Genomic DNA, 11,438 nt, shown 5'->3' with positions numbered 1-11,438 from the left:
CATCTGTGACACAGCGAAACTCTGTATCAAAATGAACCACCAGGTTCAGAGTACAGAGTAGCAGATTTACTTAACAAAGTAATTAAGAGATTCGCTGAGTAACTCCAACCAAAGTCAACAATGATCACTGTAAAGGTGACTTTATGATTGTGATTTTCTTCTTTTCTTCGCAATTTGTGTAAGTTAACATCATTTCATAGTTAGTCATCAATCACTGAATCTCTTAATTACTTTGTCCATTTTAACACTGTCGTTCATTTCTCTTTAATACTCCCATAGACGCCAAGGTGGCGTGGTTGCCAGGGCTTTTGCTATGCACATTACTTAGTTCTAACCTATGGCTATAATACAAGAAAGAAACTGAATGTTACCATAATGTACATTTTTGTATGTTTCTTTGAACATTTTAATTCTCTCAAAAGTTGTTTTCATAAAAGGCAGAAAAATTGCCTTCAGAATGCACAAGCTGTTTAATGTCGGTCTCACAACCTGCCACACAGACATATGAATATTACTCACCAGGTGAGCTGCACATCACTAACAGAGCTTCCACATGTTTCATGGGGACGTTTCTATAGACAATGATTTTTATATTGTACAAAACTGCACATTACCCACCAATTAACATTTTCAGAACTCGATCTTACTAAACATTACATTTCAAACATTACAAGCACTATTATCACTTAATTCAACATGTTAGAATTAATCAAACAAAATGCTTACAATTATCCCTTCATTATGAGTAAAAGTAAACTATTAAAAAAATGACACTGGATTTGATACAACATTCAAATTTCAAATAGATGTCAAGACACAAACAATGTCTTCAGTAGTCTATTAATAATGTCCTTTATCAACAGTACTTTCAATTCTGATTGATTTCTTTTTTCTTCATTTAACCATAATCATAATATTGTAAATGTGCCATCTTGATTGCTTTTTCAACTACCATAAATCAAACTAGGACTAATGAAATCCGCTTCATAAGCATTGAAACCATGACGCTCTTTCTTCGACGAGACATGTCAGGGCATGTTTTCATGAGGTGTTTCAAGCCAGTCTGGATCAGCCTTGCCTTAGATGCAATGAATCCTTGTGTGAGACTTGAGCTTTGTAACCTGCAGCTACATAACACACTAGAAAACTTAATAATCGAAATAGCGTTGTCCATATTTTCTCAAAATTAGTTGTGGTTGTGTGATGGCCTGATGAGTGATATATTTTTAATCATTTGACCCCACCATCATTAAACCTGTGTTTGTTCCAGATGCACGCTGTACAAGTTCTTACCACCCGGAAGGAAAGATGCCGCGATATTGGCCAGATTGTGTAAGGGAAGACCTGTGCCAGGTGCAGAAGGTACACAGCCATGGTAAAAGATAACACCACTGCAATGAAATCATGTAAATGGGAAATATCCTGTATGTTGCATTGCCCAAGTTGTGCACTTGTAATGTTAGTTAAAGTGTTTGTAAAAACAGACTCAGCCTTAATTTGTAACAGACTGTTGAGGTTGGATCTAAATGTTACATCTAGATGCCATAATCATCTTCTTGTTTTTTGGGATTGACAGTGTCTGCTGTATACTATTTACTTTACTACTACTTTGTGAAAGCTAGATTATGTCTGAATAGTGAGTCAAACTAAAAGTCCTGTTTATTCTGTGCCGTGAACTCAGTGCCTGGATTTCACCAGAGGAGAAAGCAACTCAAAGAGTTCAATTTAATAGAAACATTTTGGCGATTAATTAAATGATATTAGTAATGAAGACCTGCTTGGAGAAGGATCAGGGCCATATTTATTAAGCTTCTCTAAGAGTTACTTCCAAAAACACTGCTAACAATGGACTTAAGTGTAAATTCTGGCTCAAAACTGCGCTAAAAGTTAGTTTATCAAGCATCACAGTCATGCTTTAAGTGAAGTGTAGAATTAAAATCAGTCTTAGAGCTGATTCATGACATCTTGCTGTCCAACTGATTGTTTTAAAGAGCACACTTGCAGTAAACTGTGTCGGTTTTGATGTCTTGTAATGCATGATGTTCTTTGCCTGGTTTTGAACAACCGAGGAAATAAATCCATTTGATTTAACTGCTTCGTATCTTTGTGCACGTACATCTCGGTTTCCTCGCAAATCCACAAGCCCTCTCGAGTCACCTTTAAATAACTTCTGGGAGAGTGATTCTCTAGCTTTAGGAAACTGATGACTCTTTACAATTAAGCTTGGAAAGTAGGAGTACATTTTGTAGAATTCTCAGCACTTACAGCTTGAGTAAATACAGACCCAGCGCCCGCATGTTTAAAAAAACCTCTCAGAAATGCCTAAGAATAGCCCTACTTGATCTCAGTTCAGCCTTCACACGGTTGACCACATGCTTACTTCTAATCGATTGGAAACGTGGTTGGTGTTCCTGGATTATTCTAAATTGGTTCAGGTCATTTTATGGGTCACAGCCAGTTTGTTTTTACGGATCTGAGGTAGATCCTGCTGGTTCTCATTACCTTTGCTTTAGTATTTCTTCTTTCCTCTTCTGTCATTCTGCTCTCCTCCAGCTCTCAGCTTAGCACTTTTACGCTTGATGATGCTGAGATTTATATCATTCTCAACATGATGAATTTTTGGATGTTTCTCTGACCTCTGAACTTTCCGCCTCTGAAGAACGTATATTTATATTTTAAACAGAAGGAGTTGCAGTTCCCCAGGAGGAAACATGTCAAAGACAAGGATCGCTTTGGATAAAGCCTGTGAACATGGCATGGATTATGGTAAATGTATTTAGTTCTGTGGGTCTCATTCACAATCCTCTTGACAGTTAAAATACAAATCACAGAAAATCTTTATATACACAATGACTTAGCAGACTGTACTCCGCTCTAACTACAAATAATACAATACAACGCAACCTGTTTGACAGTTTATAAAGTTAAAGTGGAGGAGATGGATCTGAAAACCCACAATTCACATCTATGACATGAAAGGTGGAGTGCAGGTCTTGAAAAGAATTGTATGGTTCATTATCCTTTCCATGTTTCTCCGCTGGATCACTGGGAAACATCTAAAAGTATCTGATTCGTGTTAAATGAATTATTTCCTAGTCGTTGTTCTGTCTGCAGGCAATTGGCGTGGTTCAAGTAGGGAAAACAGACCGCCTTTTGGCTTTTGGTCCCGATTGCAAGGAATCTTGGGTTTGGAGAAAGACAAGTCCTTACCTCATCATGGGCCAATATATAGACATGCAAAACCTAGATACAAGGTAGGCGCCCACTGTGTTTGCAAACAACAAGATTTGCCTCGCGTAGGCGCGCTTAGTAGGCTATTCAATTATATTTGTTTCTAAATATGGCGATTTTTAGAAAAATGTAAAAAAAGCGACACTCTTCTAGGTCGTTCTGGTTTGAGCTTCAGTGTTCTGGGCCACATGTAGAGATTATTGTTTTATTTTATGAGTTTCTCAGCTTTTCTTTACTGTTGTTTTCAGTCCGAGCAGTACATTTTGGGAAACCATACCTGGATTGAAAACAGCCCAGATTTGAAAAGCCAAACTCCACCCTGCATTTTTGAACTTGAGAAGTCCCTTTACAAAACTGGATGCACTTTGTGATTACATAAGAGAAAAAACTGAAACCTCACCTCTCGCCAAATGTTCAGTAAATCTAAAAAATGTTGCTTATCCAGCATAGGTTATATAATTGTATAGTCTGAATGAAGCTTGAACAGTATTAGTTTGGACTATTATTAATTGATTTGCATTCATTACATGCATTATAATGTGTAACATTTCAAATCTGTATCTCAGTCTCAAGTAGTAATCCTGAGAGACTTTTGAATGAGAGAGTTGAACTGAAGACATTTGTGTGAATTCAAAAAATAAAGCAGAACTTTAAAGACCACCGTGTTGAAAAATCATTTCTCAAAATCAGGCAAAGCATTTTCTCAAAGGTTTTTTTTTTTTGACTAATCAATCAAAGATAACACAACAAGTGCGGATTAGGATTAAAAAAAAACATGCAAAGTTTACAGCACTGCTTTCTGAAAACAGTGCTACAGCCAGTTATTTGACTTGACTCTAGACCAGTACCCTTAGTAGTAGACACCCGGGTTGCCTGTTGGTTGTAAAATACGGCGTGATTTCTGCCATGGAACAGCCAGCAAACGAAATGGCTCAGAGATCTACCTGACCTTAGTGCACAAAACTTAGCATTGAATACGCATGCGGAGATGAAGAATATCGGTCCAGAACAAATCCACAATGAGGCGCATTCCAACACACACAAGGTACGGCATAGTAGGTCAAAACATTGAACTTAATCAAACTTAGGCTAATTAACTAACACACACCTGAAATGACTCTACAAGTCAGAGTCAACCACTTTCCAAGCTAAACTTGTACATAAATATTATTATACAAGCTTCTTGATCGAATCTTGACTAACAGTTGACGCTAAATCAGACATCAAGTGCATGCGAATAAACATGAAAAAATGAATAGGAAATGATAAATGAACGAATAAAATTCTTATTATAATTGATACCAAGAAAAAACTCAATATCACTGAGACGATTTATATTATTCGCATAGATTTCCTATATCGCATCGTTGTAGACGCGAACGGAACTTTATTTTGATCGGGTGTGGCGTGCATGTTTATAGAAGACCGCGCCGCGCCTCCTGCGTCTGCGGCTCAGCTGGAGAAAGGTTTGTGTGTCTCTGTCGTTTGAAGGTTAGCTGTGTTCACACGGACGCGCGTTTAGCGCGTTTTGTGAGGTTTAAGGAGCGACTGTAAACGCTGTGGTACTGAACTATTCTATAGTGATGGGCAAACGGAAGCTTGCGGAGCACGGAGGCATCGAAAAGGGTCATTGCTCGAGGTTTTTCCACGGTACGCACTGTAGCGACATCACGTGGTCAGAAGGGGAAAAAACGTTTGAGTCCCAGACGACCCAGCCCTTTTAAACGATTTCAGATAATAAGTCGGTTTGTGCTGTAAGAACAAAAGCAAGGAAGATAATACGTCTATATAAATACATTTTAACAATGTCAGACATTGTTTTACACACACACACACACATATATATATATATATATATATATATATATATATATATATATATATATATATATCTACAAAAGTACCTAATATTAGCTTTTTAAGTGGACCTCATATCCATATTGACATAAATACAAAAATAACTAACATTCAACATTTGTTCAGCTAAAGAATCCTCTTTCAAGGTAGATTAGTGACACTTGAAACTGCATCAAGTGTTTTTAACGTGATTTGAATCACAATACTAAGCAGTCACATGGTTGTGTGCTAAAATCAAGCTTTGCAGAACAAATCAAGCCAGGGTATAGTGCTTTAATGTGAAATGTGAAAAAACACTTGATTGAATCGTAGTCGATTAAGTGTACTATACTAGATGTCTTCGCTGCTTTTGTTTTAGTTTCTGTTAATTATTCTTATCTTGTACAGGACAAAGTGTTCAAACACGAAAACCCGACTGACGCCACAAGTTGTAAAGATGGAGCGATAAAAAGAGGAAGAAGTGAAGAGTAAAAGAAACAACATTAAGACACGAAGATGCTGAGGAACAAACAGGTCTGTTTTCCTTCTCAAGGCGCTCTTCTTAATTCATTTTCCTTAGGTGTGAGTTTTTATACACCGCCTGCCCTCCTACAGCTAATAATGAGCTACGACAATCCTTGCATGCTTTTCAAAACATTTATCTCTCTTCTGCCCTCATCCCTGGCTTACTTTGCTAAGTTCTTCATCTTATTCAAGCCATTTCTTCTACAGTTGTACCTGCTCTCACTACATCATTAATCAGATCCCAGATCCTCTACTCTAGAGATTCCAGATGCTCCCTGTCAGCTCTTTTTGGCAAATGACATCTCAGGAACCGCGCTCTAGTGGTTTGAGTCTCAGATAGGCTGGGATATGTAGGAGAGGTGAGTGTCAGAGTCATCCAGCTACTGGGGTTCTCAGGGCTCGGCCCTCGACCGCTTCTCTTCTCGGTCTACATGGCTACGCTTAGGTTCTGTCATTCAGAAACATGGCTTTTCACTCACATCATTAACTCTCGCCCCTTCACACCAAGTGTTTTTCCCTAGCATTTAGACAGGTTGTCTTAACCCCACCACTTAAGACCGACTAGTTTCTTCTTCCTTTCATTGCAAAAACACTTGAACGAGCTGTGTTCAACTCAAGTCTCATGCTTCACACAGAACAACCTCCTTAACAACCAACAATCTGGCTTCAGAACATTTCAGAGGCAGCCTTGCACTTTTTGTCCTACAATTGGCAACAGTGGATTCCTAATCTTCAATACTAAATCTTGTTGTAATGGGGTACTGCTTTTAACCACCAGATCACAGATCCTCAACTCTAGGAATCCTGTGACCCTTCTCTCAACTCTTTTCTCCAGTGGTTTGAGTCTCACATCTCTGATAGGCTCAGATATCTTGGAGAGGTGGAGTGTCATCCAGCTACTGGGGTTCCTCAGGGCTAGATAAATAAAGTTGTCTACATTACTGTTTTTGGTATATGGTGTATCAGGCAGGAAAATCATTCATTAACCTCACTCATGGCTTATCATCGAAAGAAGTAGCGCAATTTCACACTGGTTATTCACTTCAACTTTAACTTAGATAATTGTGGGGCGAGATTATCATTTTGGTTCACAACAGGATGAGAAAACATCCTTTTAAACTTTAGTATGCTTTGATGTCTGTTGTTCTGTGTCATGAAACTCTAGTTAACTTATATTTTTACCTTAGACCCGATGGCACTGGAAGAGAAGAGTGAAGAACTCAATGGTTGCTGTGAGAAAGATTGTGATTTCATGAATGGGGAAAATCCTTTAACTGTTCACAGACAGAAAAGACTTCAAGAAAAATGGCTCAAAACGACGGAGGAAGTTATATCGCCTGCCAACCGCTTTTGAAAAGGGTTTCAGTCAAACAGAAAGCATTAACAGGTCTGTGAGTATCCACACAGGAGAGAGAAACTATACGCTGTCAACAGTGTGGAAGGAGTTTCACTCAACATCGACACCTTGAAGTCCACATGAGAGTTCACACCGGAGAGAAGCCTTTGCCTGCCAGCAGTGTGGAAAGCATTTCAGTCATCGAGTAAGTCTTAAAAGACACATGAGGATTCACACCGAGAGAAGCTGACATACCTGTCAGCAGTGTGGGAGGAGTTTCACCAGTCTGACAGCCTGGCTTCACATGAGCGCTCACACCGGAGAGAAGCTCCATGGCGCTGCGTGAGAGGCGGAAGGAGTTTCAACCGGAAAGGAAACCTTCACTGCCACATGAAAATTCACACCGAGAGCAGCCGCATACATACGATCAGTGTGAGAAGAGTTTTGATCAACAGGACGTTCTTTCGACGTCCACATGAGAACTCGCGAGAGAAGCCCTACATCTGTCCTCAGTGTGGAAAGTGGTTTAACTACAAAGGACGCTTTGAGGACCAAGTATAAGAACTCACACCGGAGAGAAGCCTTCACCTGCCAGCAGTGTGGGAAATGCTTCAGCCAAAAAGGAAACCTCGACAGGCACATGAGAGTTCACAACGTCGGAGAGAAGTCTTCTGCATATGTGGTCACTGCGTGAAAGAGATTCAGATATAGAGCAGGACTTAAGTACTACATGAGGTTTCACATTTGAGAGCTTGGGTTACGCCTTTCAGGCCCTGAAAACCATCCTAGCTGATTTTATGCTGCCAATGTAACATGGGTCATGTAATAACACCAGAGAGAAGCCTTTGCTCTGTGGAAAGACTTGCAGAAACTAGACAATCTTGAGCTTAACAGAAGCACCCCTGATATAATTCAATGCAGCCAAGCGGTGCATTTGGGCGTGTTGTCCCAAGACTGGTCTCAAACTTGATTCCTGGAGGGTCACAGCTCTGGATAGTAGCTCCAACCCTAATCAAACACACCTGATCCAGTTAATCAAGCTCTTCGGGATTACTAGACATCTCTGAGCAGGTGTGATTCAGAACTGGCCTCCAGGAGTTTGGGAGTTCAGATCACATTTGAGAGCTTGGGTTACTCCTTCCACTCGGTAGCACCTCCATTTTCAGGCCCTGAAAACCATCCTAACTGATTTTATGTTGTCAGTGTAACATGGGTCATGTAATAACAACAAAGAGAAGCCTTTCGCCTGTGGAAAGACTTGCAGAAACCAGACAATCTTGAGCTTCACAGACTCTGTATCGCTTCTGTCCCCATTTCTTCATGCAATGTTCTGTTTACTACTTTCTTTATTATATTTGATTCTGTGAGTGAAAATATTTAATCGCAGGTAAAAACTAAGACATTACAGGAATGCTGTTCACACACACACACACACACACACACACACATATAGATATATATTAGGGATGCATCTGTTTATCATAACCATAATGTGAAAATTACAATCATGCAATATTGACTGATGGATCAGCAGCGATCAGGTTCTATTCTATTTGAATAATTATGAGTTAAACATTGTGAGCACTTTTGTTGAGTAACGGTAAGCACTTATCACATTAAATGCAAATAAACCTGGTTGAATATGTACAGGGTTGTGTTGTTATTCTATTCAAAATAAGTCTTTAATTTCTGCATTCCTGTACACCCTCAATCACGCTTATTACCGTGTGTGTGGAGGTTTTAGAGGTTTTTAAGTCAACCTTTGAGCTTGGCTCTGCCTCTTGCACGTAGACTACGCCATTAAAATAAACTGCACTGGAAGCTTTAGTAAACGACAATTGAAACACGCAAAAACTGCATATGGCACCATGACAGAGGTGTTATGTTTATGTGTGAATTTCATTGAGGTTTAAGCTAAAGGAAAATAGATAAACAGACGTGAGGGTGATTACTAGCGAGATTTATTGAATCTTCTGAAATTTATTGAATCTATAGAGATTCGTGTAGTTACACACAATGGAGAATATAAGCTGCATTGTATCACTTTTTTCCATCAAGTTGTTTAAAATGAATCACAGGCACACTGGATAAAACATATACATATATTCTTTTACATATTGTATCGCTTGTTAGATAATTAAATGTTAACGTTGAGATACAAATGTAAATGGATCTAATTAAACATCGTTTTTAAACTTTAACTGGTATAATTTGGGTTCACATTAAATAAACTGAAATGCGATTCTAGAATAAAAGCTTTTAAAAGTAACATATTCACAGTTTGTTGTGTTTTATCACAGCAATTGGTTTATTCAATGTTTTAATAGTTAAAACGACTACAAATTCAGGAGTTCGTGACACTTTAATGTTTTAATAATATTGCATTGTGATATTTTATATATTTGTTGAGTGAATTGTTTGCAATTGATTACTATTAAAGACTATTAAAATACTACATTTTAAAAATGGGGTTATTAGTTGGTTTCTGAAAGAGGATCTTCAAATCCTCTTTGAAAGCAAGCATAATTACAAGCAAAGCAAATAAATCTTATTTAAATAAATCTAAATAAAAATTATTAATAATAAAATATCAATATATTTTTTTTTTTTCAAATACCTTTAACATGCTATTTTGCATGTCTTTAAATATTTCAACACTTCAGCCAAGAAAGGTTTGGTCTTCATTTAAAGCGTTAGAATTCACGATTTTATCTGATAAATGAAAAAAAGCGCTGTGTCTGATTTTAATTTAATTATTAATTCTGTCTATTAAAAACCTATCAGTTCACAGAATGACTCGCTGTTTTGAATCGCCACACTTAAAAACGGTGAACGTTAAAGCTCGCGCTCCTCTCGCCCCCTCGCTAGTGTGCTGACTATGGAGCAAGCGGTCGAGTTTTTCTTTTCTTGTTTTGACTCAGAGAAGGTGTCCAAAAGGCGCGGAAAATCTCCTCTGGCGGTTTTACAGAGATGGCGTTCATCAAGGAGGAGAGCAAAGAAACGGTGAAAGGTGAAGAAGATGCTGAGGAGCAGATGAAGACGGTGTCCATCAAGGAGGAGAGCGAAGAAACATCTCAAACGTGAGAAAGTGAGACGGGTTGGTTTTCTCCAAGCTGAACTGTAACTCTGCCTTTTCCTTTGGCTGGTGTTTTGTATGCCGCTTTCTTTAAAAACTATTTCAGCTAGGTTTTAGATTTAAAACGTTTAAAGTCTGGTTTTCATGTTTAAATGTTAGTTGTTTTGATTGGTTGAAAGTCACTTCAGGTAAAAACAAAACGAGTACACTTCGTAATGTAATTAAAGTGCTCTATTTTCTAGTTTTGTACTTAATACACTAAAACAATTCTTAATACACAAGAATACAGTTGCTAATAAAAACACGTTATGCTTATAAACCTTTTCTTTGTCTCCACCGGTCACGAGGAATCAAATAATCCATAACCAGTGGGAGAACGTTCCTTAAACATGCCTGCGCTTTCCATTAATTCAACTGTTTCTTTCACGATATTATCCAATAGCATGAACATAATTAGCATAAGCATAAATGTGTTCACAAATAGACTCGAGCAGAAGAAGAATCGAATTAATTAGATCTCCTGAGACTATCAGTTTTTCTAAGTTGGTTGAGGCGATAAGATGTGTGGAGTAAAAACTGGTCCTAATCTAGTTGGAGGAAAGAGAATGCCTCGGTGAGGTCCATCAGAAGACTGCTGTTCAGAGCAAATCGTTTTCAAGTGCATTTTGACGCTCCAACAGGAAGTAGATGCCTGAAAGACCTAAGAACCTGTACATCCTTCAAGAACCCTTTGTAGCCATTAAAAATAAATAAACTGGTTTAATAAAGTGAAGCTGGTAGCACTGTGTTTGGATCCATTTGAATGAATCGCCCTCTGATTTCGAACAAAACCTCAACTCTGTCAAGTTCAAATCAACTTCTGTCTTAACTTTAATGTTATGTGGCGACGGTTAAAAGCAATACTTAATATTGCTCAATCTTTTCGCCTAAGGCAAGGGCAAACTGTTGACAAGTTTAAAGGGGTTGCCGAATTTGGTCCCACGTGGCTGTAGCGGTGGAGATCGGAGAAATGAGTCCCTTTAAACGTGAGAAACACATTGTACCACAAGGACAATACGGTCCTTTGAGGTACAATGCTGGCAAAGATTTGCATGCATTTTAGAGTGATTTCATGATTTAAAAGCTTTTACAGTAAGAACTTTTGAATGATTTAACGATCTCTTAGTGCAATGCTTGTGCTTTTAAACCTCTCGCCGCTGCTTTGGAACCATTCATCAGAACCGTCTGGTATCTTGGATTAGGTCTGATCTGTCTAATAAAACTTTGACGATCTGTGTCTCCATCAGCTCACCTTCCTTGTGGTGTCCTCAGGGATCTATTCTTGGCACAATGTCTTTATGTGCTTATTATGGGTGAGCTAACCCTTTGATGCATGAATAAACGTGGGAAGAATGTATGAATAAATGCATTTGGAAAAATATAATAATACTTCTA

The sequence above is a fragment of the Puntigrus tetrazona genome, chromosome 4 (genome assembly GCF_018831695.1).
Source record: "Puntigrus tetrazona isolate hp1 chromosome 4, ASM1883169v1, whole genome shotgun sequence".
Lineage (NCBI taxonomy): Eukaryota > Metazoa > Chordata > Actinopteri > Cypriniformes > Cyprinidae > Puntigrus > Puntigrus tetrazona.
This window is presented reverse-complemented; position numbering follows the sequence as displayed.